At 33.0% G+C, this 13,880-nt stretch overlaps 1 long non-coding RNA gene across 1 annotated transcript in view; it reads right to left on the bottom strand.

Moving 5' to 3' along the window:
- Window positions 1–1,453: 1,453 nt before the first annotated feature.
- The window catches only part of LOC149488319 (uncharacterized), a 109,998-nt gene continuing 97,571 nt past the window's right edge, over window positions 1,454–13,880 (bottom strand). The window contains exon 2 of the long non-coding RNA XR_016315589.1: window positions 1,454–2,034. This is a non-coding gene — a long non-coding RNA (uncharacterized LOC149488319). The remainder of the gene's footprint in view (window positions 2,035–13,880) is intronic.

The raw sequence follows: 13,880 nt of genomic DNA, 5'->3' as shown, positions 1-13,880 counted from the left end.
ACACTCACAAGTAATACTGATAACTACAGGCTATTTCAACACGTATCTTATGATTTAAATGAGAAAATTCCCAAATTTGCATTCGCGCGCGTGCATTGAAGTTGACTCGAGTGTTTGTTTATAATATAGGACTTAGGAGTGGCAACGTCGCGCGCAATCGCTCCATACTTCGGTGAAATACAAATATTGGGAACACATCATTCAAAATTAGGTTCATGGTTGTGTTCATTTTTCTCTGAAATGACCAAGTTATCAGCGGTGATGACTACGGCCTTACAGTGCCGGTAACTACACTTAGTGCAGCGCCACCTACGTTTGACGCCCATCGACGATTGTAGGGTGTATTTATAGCCCTTGAAATGCAAGCTTATATACCCCCTGGCATTCTGAACGAATAATGGTGAGCCTGTAAATAGAGAAAGAAGTGTTTATTTCATATAAAAGTTGAATACTAAATACTTACTGATGTACTGAATGCCTATATTTTTTTTTTTCACACACGGCACGATCTGATCCCATACTATGCTTTCGTTTGTGCATGGAAACCAGATGGCTGACAAACATACATATATAATTTTCAAATAAATATTCTTGTAGATAATTAACACCCAGACACAGCAAACATCTACGGTAATCACACAAATATTTGCCCTGGGTGGGAATCGAACCCACGACCTTAGGCTTGGAAGGCAGGTTCACTACTAACTAAGCCAACCGGCCAGTCAAAGCCAACCGGCATGTTATTATCTTAGCAGTTAGTCCATATTCTTTAGCAGGTCCATTTTCTAACGTTCTTACGAATGGTACAGTACATGTTCAAGATCAATTTCTGAAAGCTTAGTAATCGTCGATATCAAAAGTCAAATACAAATAGACTATGTAGGTAGATGAACATAGACGATTGAAGAGAACAAAGTATCTGCTTTTGTGAAAAATTTGATTTTAAGACATTTAAGGTACTGCCTTTTACTATTAACTTTTTAGCTTCAAAGAATTTTCCATAGCTTGGCAGAATACAGTATACTTTATAGGCAAGAAACTACACCAAACAATCATCTCAGTGGAAACTTATTCTAATATAAAAAAAACTCAATTACAGAAAATATTTTTTATTTCCATCTTTACAAAAAATACTAATTTTTATGTCAATATCGACGCTTATGCTAATTTCAAACAATTAAAAGCGTTTTAACAATCTATTTCTATAAGTATAACAACAATTTAAGTTTATATTACGTTATTTGGGTGCAACTGAACAATCATTAGAATTTACATAATGGCCTATTCAGTTTAGAGCGGTATCCGATCGCCGTTACGCGAATGCTCTCTATAATATACTACGTAAGAGATATAATCGCGTGCAATCGGGATACCGCTACCCACGGCGGTACCGGATACCGCTCTTATCTGATTAGGCCTTAATTTAAGATAAGTACTAATCATATCTAAAAAAAAATTAATTTAATGAAACATAACAATGGTTTTATTTGGAATGTTTAATGGTAACTGCACATTATTAAGTATTGTCATTTAAAGTTTTTATAAGTTGAAATCACATCATAATGAACTTTAAGTACTACTATAAAATTTAGAATTCATATTTATAAAAAATTATCTCGATAATTATACAATTAAGTAATAATAGTTTTAAACTAATAATGAATTCTAACCTTTACATCCTACCCATACTTTCAAACGCTACCTATAAAATTTACTTACCGGATTATTTCTTTCTACGCAATTAATGTATTTGGTGTAATACCGTTTTAATTATTATAAATAAATGAATTCTATACTTCGATGAAATACAAATATTGGGAACACGTCATTCAAAATCAGGTTCATGGTTGTGTTCATTTTTCTCCGAAATGACCAAGTTATCAGTAGTGATGACTACGGCCTTACAGCGCCGGTAACTGCACTTAGTGCAGCGCCACCTACCTTTGCCGCCTTTCGTCGATTGTTGGAAGTATTTATGGCCCTTGAAATGCATGCTTATATACCCCCTGGCGTTCTGAACGAATAATGGTGAGTCTGTAAATAGAGAAAGAAGTTTTTATTTCATATAAAAGTTGAATACTTACTGATGTACTGAATGCCTATATTTTTTTTCACACACGGCACGGTCTGATCCCATACTATGCTTTCATTTGTGTACGGAAACCAGATGGCTGACAAACATGGATACATGATTTTCAAATAAATACTCTTTTAGATAGTTAACACCCAGACACAGCAAACATCTACGGTAATCACACAAATATTTGTCCTGGGTGGGAATCGAACCCACGATCTCTGGCTTGGAAGGCAAGGTACTACCAACTAAGCCAACCGGCCAGTCAAAGCCAACCGGCATGTTATTATGCAGTTAGTCTATATTCTTTAGCAGGTCCATTTTCTAACGTTCTTACGAATGGTACAGTACATGTTCAATATCAATTTCTAAAAGCTTAATAATTAATATAAAAAAAAACTCAATTACAGAAAATATTTTTTATTTCCATCTTTACAAAAAATACTAATTTTTATGTCAATATCGACGCTTATGCTAATTTCAAACAAATAAGCGTTTTAACAATCCATTTCTATAAGTATAACAACAATTTAAGTTTATATTACGTTATTTGGGTACAACTGGTAAATCATTAGAATTTACAGTAAGGCCTATTCAGTTGAGAGCGGTATCCGATATCGCCGTGGGTAGCCGTTACGCGAATGGTCTCTATAATATACTACGTAAGAGATATAATCGCATGCAATCGGGATACCGCTACCCACGGCGGTACCGGATACCGCTCTTATCTGAATAGGCCTTAATTTAAGATAGGTACTAATCATATCTAAAAGAAAATTAATATAATGAAACATAACAATGGTTTTATTTGGAATGTTTAATGGTAACCTACTGCTAAAAGAGAATCGAAAGATTATATAACAAAAATTATCTAACAATATTTACCTACAATAAAACATAAATTACTTTACATATCAAATTGTTTAGAAATAATGTGATTAAAAACACGATACAGATAAAACTAAATAATATTACGACAAATGTACAATTGATAAAGTAAAATAATTAATTCTTATAGTTAGACGTAAACATGTTTTTTCATAGTTTAAATTATAGGTATATTACTTACACAAAAAAAACAAATATTAAATTATAACCTAGGTAACTATTAGAATGCTAGAATAGCTTGTAAATTTTAGAACACAATAAAAATCTACCAAAACAAAAATCTTCATAATGAAATTGATTTTCTTTGAATCGGACTTTTACAATTTTTAAATTACATGAAGGCACTTCAATTTTTAATTATGCATCACGAGTATATAAATTGCACAGTGCACACTTAGAAATAAGAATACATATATATAACAACACTGCACATAAATAATAACAAACTTTGATTAAACGCTTTTAAACAATTTAACCCAAAACAATTGAAAATTAATACTTATACTTTAACGGTCTTACTAATAAAATGTTACCCATTCGCTATGCAATGGATTAGTTATTGCAATAACCTGTCTTGTTTTTATGATTGACGATTCATGTGAGCAAGAGCAGGACACAGCTATGGTAGAAAATGGTTGAAATTTATCCATTGTTTAACTTTTAATTAGTAAGGCCGTTAAAGTTCCCTGCACGTATCGTGATGAATGATGATACATAGGTAGGTACCTATACATACACGGTTAGCGATTTATTGCACGCCTCATAAGCGAAGCGTTGAGGTGGGTACTACTGTCACTTCGCGCAAAACATCTGATTTTTCAAACTTAAAATGTCTTTATGTATCATACATTGCACTTGTAAGATAATACATACACACACATATTAAGAAAAAACACTATTTTTAACGTTCATGATATTTTTGATGTCATTTTTGTTATTTAAACTAGTTAAAAAACAGTTTAAAAAAGTTCTGTCTTGGACGTCCGTGTGTCTGTATGTGCGGATCCTTTTTCTTGTTAACACGATAGCGACCGAAATACTTTACTAATCGAGTCTTTTTTTTTCTCTTACGCTTGAGTATGCTCAGGAATAGAACCCTTTCATTTTTCAGGGTCTGATTCGATGTGGTTTAATTGTTATTAAATAAACAAAAATAATAATTAATAAATATTTATTAAAAAAAAATTATGAGGCGTGCACTTTTGGATTTTCCAAATTATTTTTTTAATTACAAAGCAGATTTACCAAATGTATCTATGCTTCATATCGATACGTTCAAAGAATATAGAGCCGGATGGTCGACTACACATAGCTTTTAGAAGTGAATCTTCCTTATGCGCGTTACGAGTAAAATTTCAAGGTTTCGTAATGGCAATACCATCGCGTTATGGATTAAGGTAACGATTTTGTTATCTTTGAATCTTGCCAAATAAGTTTCAGTTCTGACACGTTTGCTCACACACGCTCTTTATAAAATATTTATTTTGTAAAAAAAAAAACAAACCGTGACCTTGAAGACTTTACTCTCAACGCGCCTAAAGAAGTTTTACATCAAAAGAAAAGAAAATGGGGTAAGACAAAGATGAAAATATACAAGTTTGAGAATCTTTTTACAAACGAGTCCATAACATATAAATAATAATACAATACATACTGTCTTTAACATTTAAAATGTTGAGTCTCAGGTTTTCCTGTATTTCATAACATCTACCTACATTATATGTATACTACCCGCATTAACTTGATACATAATAATTTTTTTATATATTTTTCTTCGTCAAAACTATATTTACAAGCTTAAAAACAGTTCAAGAACATTGATTTTTGCGTATTATTTGTCATATTATCATTAAGTATCACTCGAAGACATGGGATTTAAAAGCCAGGACATATTATGTGCTTAATACCATGATAGATTAAATAAATACATAGTACTTACATATTTATTTTATTTATTTATTTATAACACTTTACTATGCTAGTTATACAAATATACAATAATATACAATATACATATTTTAGATACATTCCTATGTCTTTTTTGTAATTCTTTGGAATTTTTTTAATTACATTATTCATTTATAATACAAAAATTCGAGCATTTAACACATATTACAATACAATTATTAGGATATCTCAACAGCTTCACAACTTTTTAAAAATTGAGGGTAATAACAATAATAATTGTCAGTTATTAAAATATTTTATTAGCACATTATGAAGTATTGTCATTTAAATTTTTTATAAGCGTTCTAACAGACGAACGGCCTCTGCCGTTCACAACTTGCCGTTCGTCTGTTAAAACTCTAAGTTGAAACCATCACTTCATTATCAACTTTAAGTACTAGCTACTAAAGCGTATAATTGAATACAAAAAATAAGCATCACTTGAACTTTCTGGAACCGTCATGTTTATGAACGTTATATATCTTAATTATAGCATCGTTTAGCGTTGTCAGCTTTGCTTTACAACCCTTATCGCATTTATTACAAACCCAATGTATTTCTTGTTTTTGGTTTAAATGTTTCGACCGCTTTTTGAATCTGTGCTCGCCTAGCATAATAATTGCGTTCCCCTGTCGAGACCAACTATATTGTGGCAACACTCCTAGAAAAAAAAACGAAATTATTAAACCTTTAATTAATAAAAAAAACAGCTTTTTTAAACATGAAATATAAATAGAGATAAATGATAAAGGCAGTGTTCAGTTTCAAATTTATTAACTAAATTTTTTTAGAGGTAATTACAAAAGTAATATTAGTTCATCTGAATTAATTTATTTAAATATCACAATATACACATAAAACCGTATAACTATATACACATACATATTAGTATGGGAAAATTAATTTATTCAGATCGAATAATTCGTGTAGTTTTGAAAGTTGCTACAGTTATTCCTAAAGATGTCCAGATGAATATACTAAAAGCCCCCGAGGGAGGGACACAAGCCGGCGGCGGGGGAGGGGGGGAAAGGTCTCTTTTTCAAGGTTTTTGCTTGTAACTCGAAATTTTTTTCATAATATCTCTTTAGTGACTTCTACATTAATTATCTACATTAAATTTCCTATAAATTACGTCTCAACATTTTTACTGTACGATCAATACTTTAGGAGATACAGAGTATTAAAGGTAAGAAAAATAAGAAACAACATAGTTTTACAAATTTTAATTATAAAAAGAAATAACATCTTTTTTTGCACGAGTATGCCGACTTATTAGTCAAATTGTGTTTCATCTTCGTCATCTTTATCACTAACATCGATAGGGGGTCCATTAGTACAAGCTCCTAGGCAGCCATTACAGATAAGACTACACATAATGCCCGCTTTTCGGCACCTGCATTTTCCGGAACATCCACTTTTACATCGGCAAAAAATTGAATTTAACAACGCTTCAGGAGCAGGAGGATCCAAGGTCGTGATTGGTTCTAAGTATCCATCGACTCTTCGCTTCCAACCCCATATTTCAGGAGGCAGTTGGTTCCCAAGCCACTCCTGTACTTGATGGAATACTCTGTAGGCGTGATATTTTGCTGACCCTTTGGTAGGGGGGAGGGAAGAAGTAGTTTCAGTGGGTGTGATACAACCTCAGCTATTTACAGGAAGGGAAAAACATCAATTATCAAGATTTTTGATCAAAAGCCGTCACTAAAGGAAACAGTAACTGTATTTTATGACCCAACGTCAACTCAGGAGGTTATAGCAGAAGCCGGAGAAAAAATGTTTCTTGCAGTATACCGAGCGCCCTGTACTCAGTCTGAGATCAACAGACATCGATTCACAGTTTTTCTGAAATCTTGTACCAAGCCCAAACCGGATCTTTCTTCCCTCCCCCCTACCAAAGGGTCAGCAAAATATCACGCATACAGAGTATTCCATCAAGTACAGGAGTGGCTTGGGAACCAACTGCCTCCTGAAATATGGGGTTGGAAGCGAAGAGTCGATGGATACTTAGAACCAATCATGACCTTGGATCCTCCTGCTCCTGAAGCGTTGTTAAATTCAATTTTTTGCCGATGTAAAAGTGGATGTTCCGGAAAATGCAGTTGCCGAAAAGCGGGCATTATGTGTAGTCTTATCTGTAACGGCTGCCTAGGAGCTTGTACTAATGGACCCCCTATCGATGTTAGTGATAAAGATGACGAAGATGAAACACAATTTGACTAATAAGTCGGCATACTCGTGCAAAAAAATATGTTATTTCTTTTTATAATTAAAATTTGTAAAACTATGTTGTTTCTTATTTTTCTTACCTTTAATACTCTGTATCTCCTAAAGTATTGATCGTACAGTAAAAATGTTGAGACGTAATTTATAGGAAATTTAATGTAGATAATTAATGTAGAAGTCACTAAAGAGATATTATAAAAAAATTTCGAGTTACAAGCAAAAACCTTGAAAAAGAGACCTTTCCCCCCCTCCCCCGCCGCCGGCTTGTGTCCCTCCCTCGGGGGCTTTTAGTATATTCATCGGGACACCTTTAGGAATAACTGTAGTAACTTTCAAAACTACACGAATTATTCGATCTGATCGACGATTCTGAATCTAATTTGCTGTGGCTATATACTCTTTATACAAACACAATCTCATATTTACAAAGATTCATAATTTATAATTTCTCAAAATATTATTTTAAAACTCATGGTGATCTGTGCTCAATATTACAATACTATTTAACACAAACGCAACCGAATATTATAATATTTAATTTAGTATTATTATAGTTAATAAATTATTTATAAAATGATCTTTAAGGCTTATAAGTATGGGTAACTACTGAAAAATACTGTGAACAACAGATCAACGAATTCCCTTTAACACCCAGTGCATTGAATACTTTAAAAAAAACAACACCATGCCTATTCTTGGTAGTACCAAATACACAGTTCTTACCCAACTATTTTTAAACAAATTGTTCTATCATGGATTATGATTATGACATATATTTCTATAAAACGGTATCCCGGAATGTGTGTGTATGACTGCTTTACAGCCGAAATAGCTTCGTCGACTGCACTGCCACCTTTCCCTGTCATTTCTCACGTAGTGTAGCGAGAATTTATACCCATCTACGATCATCATGGTCCTTTTATTCTTAGAGATTGTGTAGGTCACTGTAAGGTACAATTTGGGTGATTAAATTTTAATTTCATACTTATAGTTTTACTTATCAAAATAAATAAAGTTAACAAATGATAATGCAATTTATTAAATTTGATAAGTATTAATATTATTGGTAGAATAGAATATCTTTAAATTAATGTTGTTATATATGTTAATACATATATAGAAGTCGTAATCGACTTCTATAAACCAGTAGGTATGGGTAAAATATTCCACTTTAGATAGTTGAACTGAATTTATTTACAACCAAAGAAAACGTTATACACTAAAAAGTACTTAAAAACGTAAATAATCTTAAAAACAAAATGAACATTTAAATGCTAATCACAAACGTAACTTATAAACTTATTAAAAAGTTAACAAAATTATAAACAATCGAGTTAATACTTATTAGGAAAAGAATCACTTTCATCTACTTTTTATTCGAATCGACTAGATATTATTATTGTTGAAGTGAAACTTCTTTAGGCGCGGTGAGAGTAAAATCAATACCGTCACGTCCAGTAAGGCGACGATTTTGGTATCTTTGAATCTTGTCAAAGAAGTTTCACTTCTGACACGTGTGCTCGGCACACACGGTCATTTTTTGTTTTAATTAAGATTTAGTACAGAAACCCGCCGAAACAATGACTCCGTCTATTTCGAAGTAAATTAGCAAACTCGTGGTTATGATGGCCTCCCACGTGGACTATCTTTAGCCCGCTTGTTTTAACAATAGCTCTACAGCCTTTATGCAGGTGCGTGGAACAAACCCAACGGACGAACATCTTGCATACCGTCTGTTTGTAATACGAGTAGTTCCTGTATAGGAGCAGAGGCTTCCCCTTTTGAGATTTTGTGAAATATGCTCTTTCTGTAATGTAAAGAATAGTTTAGCTTGTTCATAAGCAATTATTATAAACTTATAGTATTACAGGTAATAAATATGAGAGTTCTGCAGCAAAACTGGTAATATTATGGTTAAACAAAATATAAAAAAAATACGTGTGGCACTCGAGGACTGCCTCGGTAAAGCTATTGCATAGCATCGCATCGCTGTGCCGGTTGGAGTGGGGGGTGTTAGGTTTTTTCGTTACGGAATTTTTACATTCGGTCGCCGCGCTCAAAGTCTGAGATAAAAGCTATGCAATAGCTTAAATACCTTCATATAACATACTTTGTACTCTACACAATATTACTTCTGATTCCTTATATTATGTAATTTTATGAACGAATATTTGCGAATTATCGTATCTAATAATATCACGGTTTCGTCATTCCTCTAAATAGGATTACCTATGTAAAAAACATTAGTTTTTTGCCATAGGAACTAGTACAAGCCTTCAAGGTTTTATAGGTACCTAATAGAAATTTAGTCGCTATTGTTTAATTTTGAGAGCTATGTTTTAAACTGATTGTATACCTTTATAAGGCGAATACTTTAAACCATTCGAGTCCACAGAGTAATTAAAATAAAAAATAGACATTTTTTTTATTATATTTTATTTCAATACATAACAATATTTAAAATAGAGAGCTAACTGTTTTAAACTGATTGTATACCTTTATAAGGCGAATACTTTAAACCATTCGAGTCCACAGAGTAATTAAAATAAAAAATAGACATTTTTTTTATTATATTTAATTTCAATACATAACAATATTTAAAATAGAGAGCTAACTGTTTTAAACTGATTGTATACCTTTATAAGGCGAATACTTTAAACCATTCGAGTCCACAGAGTAATTAAAATAAAAAAAAAGACATTTTTTTTATTATATTTAATTTGAATACATAACAATATTTAAAATAGAGAGCTAACTGTTTAAAACTGATTGTATACCTTTATAAGGCGAATACTTTAAACACCATTCGAGTCCACAGAGTAATTAAAATAAAAAATAGACATTTTTTTATTATATTTAATTTGAATACATAACAATATTTAAAATAAAAAGCACATTAATACTGAGATTATACGTCACTATATTTTGTACTTACTTTAATATTTGTCGTAAAATATATCGCGGCAAGTTAAATATAAGAGATCAAAATCGTTTTATATCACATTCAAAGCACCTCGTTGATTTACTAACTAAACTTACCCTTAATATATATTATATGTATAAAAAATTCTTCAAAAGGAGGAATGTTTCAAAAAGTTAAAAACTATAATTTCCAAGATAAAGGTACAATATATTTTCGAAAAATCAATAGAAAGATGAATAATTGCGCGAGTTTAATTTGAATCATTCCCAATGCTTAAATATAATTATGAGAATAGCTGATTCTTAATTTTGAGTTTTTAAATGAATATTCAGTATACATCTTTAAACTACTTAAAATTAAAAGAAGATAATTGGATAGTATTGAAAACCGTACTATAACCGTAGAAAAAAATAAAAGTTCAATTACGGTACGTAAACACGAAGTTACAAAAATATCACATCAGATAGGTAATAAAAACCGAAAACATTATGCTACTTAATAATCTAATACCTGCTCTTAATATTATAATTTAAATCACAGCACAGGCAATATAAAATCTTATTTATACAAAACTATCAAAACACGAAAAATTTATTACAAAAATTGTGCTCAAAGAGTAAAGAGGGCTACACACACTCCTACCGCAGGGACAATCTCGGTTTCGGCGGTCGGAGAAATTTCAGCTTTTCTCTAAATTGCCCTTGCTTGCCTATAGGTACACATCACAAGTAAGGAGCCAATGGTGCAATTCAAATATTGCCCCTGCTGCAGGTATGTGCGTAGCCCACATAAAGACTACCTACCTAACAAATACATTGTCATACAAAAAACTCAGTTGGCGGATGATTATGATGGTTCCTCGCGAACACCAGTCGATTTCGCACCGTGTATACCTTGGCCTCACAGCCATGATGGTTGTGCGTATAGCACGACCAACACAACTTGGTCCCGGACCGCCATAACTGTGTAAACGTGAAATCGCCAAGCTTCATGAGTCTCTCGCCGTCCCGAGAGCACATGAACTTAACTGTAAGTGAAATTGGTTGTAAGCTTTCGACTCAATTGTCAAATGTTGCAAACGATAAAAAGTATCGTGTCCACAAAGCTATTGGGTTCATTTTGCTTGTAAAGGTTATGTTTTAATTGTTAAGATAAACTATATTCATCTGCTAAATAATAGGAAAATGGCTATTAAGTATCATTGTTGGAAGATAAAATTAGGCTGCTTAAACTATAAAATTTAATAATCACAAATGAAGGTAAGTAGGTACCTGTAGGCTACAGACTACAGTGCAAAAAAATATTCTACTCGGCTATAACAAAAACAAAGTTAAAACTATATAGCATTTTATTAATCACTATCAAAAGAAAAACAACTTTGGCATACCGGGTAAACATGTTGTAAACAAATGGGTTTATTACATTTAAGACAATAATACCTTGTTTTCTTGTCTTTAGATGTAGGACAGGCTTTGCATCTCACTATTTTACCCGTTTTTTTCGGAGGAGGGTAACTCATGGTCTCCCCAATATGCTCGTGGATCTTTTGTCGTAATCCCCTGGGAATGTTTTCAGCATTCTTCCTCGATTGAAGATAACCAGTTAGCATTGTGAGACCGAGTTTTCTTATAAAATCACGCGGACTTGTTTTCGAGCTGGTGTTTTGACGATATACAATCATACTATTTAGCGCAGCTATATTCATGACTGCATAAAACACTGATAGGGGCCAGTGTTTACAACTTCGTGACACATCATATTTAGTACAGAGTTCATTTACGACATTCACGCTAGATTTTGTAGAATCATATAACGCAATTATTTCTGGTTTCTGTTTATTAGTAGGTCGAGTGGTTTGATCGTTATTTCGGGAAGATAGTATCACCACCACTTTAGATTTCTCAGGTTTGTAGGACACAAGGGTCAGATCTTTATGGAACCCAAACTGGGCACCGTGTACTTCCTTTCCTCGCGTCTTTAAAAGGCTTTTTGGGATTTCCTTTTGGCTTTTACGTAAGGCACCAGTCGATTTAAGATTATGATTTTCTTGTAGATGCTTCACTAGAGGAATGCTCGTAAACCGATTGGCAATTGTAATGTGTCTATTACTTTGGGAAACGGGCCGCACTAATCTATCCACAACATCAAAACCTTCATCACTCTGTAGTTTATCAGATTTATTACTTGAATATATTTCGAGATTATAGGTATATAAATATTTTGTATCAACCATAGCATACATTTTTATGCCATAATTACCTTGATTCGTTGGTATAAATTGCCGAAATGGACACTTACCGCGGAAGGGTACTAACTTCTCACCGATAGTGAGGTATTCACTCGGAGAATAATTATTTATACAATTTGAAACGAATTCTTCAAAAATACATCTTATTGGAGTAAGATTATCTATTTTCTTTATTTTCTTACCTTCTTCAGGTGATGAATCTCCGAAACGCAAACAACTTTGCAAAAAATAGAAGCGTTGCATAGACATGGTACTTCTAAAAACCTCAACACCAGTACCATCAGTACGCCAGAAGTCGTGCAAATCTTGTCGCTTAGAATTGTTTAGACCTGCTAAATACAACAAGCCCAGGAACGCCAACAGTTCGTCTTTTGTAGTTTCTTTTTCTTTCGTTGTATTTTCACGCGTTAACTTGCAATTCGCTAATATTTTTTGTTTAATCTTAGCGTTCGTGTGGCAGACTATATGTTCTAACATACCATCAGTTATAAAATGTCTCCAACATTCTATTTCTGTGTTCGCACTTCGAGCTAAGGGCTGTACACCGACATTTTGTATAGCACTTTCTGTCTTTGGTTTATCGTTAGTCTGAGGCGGGTGTGAAGACCATTTAGTCGTTTTATCTCTTCCGATATAAACGTGTTGGTTATTGATTGACAAAGCTTGCCCATCACTATCACTCCATTCTTGTTCTGTATCACTTGTGTCTTGACTTTGCTGTGAAACATGATCAAATTGTTCCTCATCAGAACTGAGTTCATTATCACTGGTCAAAGTTTCTTCAAATAAATCTAATAGTCGTCTTTCCTCCTTTACGTAAGAAACTGCAAAAAGAATTCGGTTATTTATATTATAATAATAATAATAATAAATATTATAGGACATTATTACACAAATCGACCTAGTCCCACAGTAAGCTCAATTAAGGCTTGTGTTGTGGGTACTAGGCGACGATAAATATAATATTTAATAAATACATATATAGATAATAACACCCAGACCCAAGAACAAATAATTGAGTTCATCACACAAATATTTGCCCTGACCGGGGATCGAACCCGGGACCGTCGGCTCAGTAGGCAGTTACTTTACCACTGCGCCAACCGCGTCGTCATACTAAACAAAACTTTACGTTATAACTTTAAACTTATATGAATATGATCTCCCATCTCCATAATAAAGTATATAATATGTAAGTATTAGGAACTATAATAAAATTGAAGCGATTGAAACTCAGTCACTCATCTGAAAATTAAAAATAAATTACTGCTACCGAATATGGGAATGTCGACATATTCGGCTACAGTCTTATTACCTCGTCACGTGCACAACACTGGTCGCGTGCAGTGTACCGCGCAAAGTGGTAAGAGATGCCCCGTGCATTACGTATGTCGTATCGTTACAAGGTGTTAAACTCGTTCAACACTGAATGAAAATGTTATTTATTCAGTGCGGTACAAGGTCTACGAAGGCATTTAACTCTTTCATCTAAACCAAATACAAGATAATTCTTTTTCACGAAATAGAAGTTTAACTTAACGAACGAGAGGCGAGACACGAATACAGAAAAGGGT

Source organism: Colias philodice, chromosome 5, assembly GCF_061535455.1.
Source record: "Colias philodice isolate Cphi_HAF_F1 chromosome 5, ilColPhil1 Martin Lab GWU primary, whole genome shotgun sequence".
In the NCBI taxonomy this organism is placed as follows: Eukaryota; Metazoa; Arthropoda; class Insecta; order Lepidoptera; family Pieridae; genus Colias; species Colias philodice.
The sequence above is the reverse complement of the archived record's forward strand: the minus strand, read 5'-3'. Positions and strand labels throughout refer to the sequence as shown.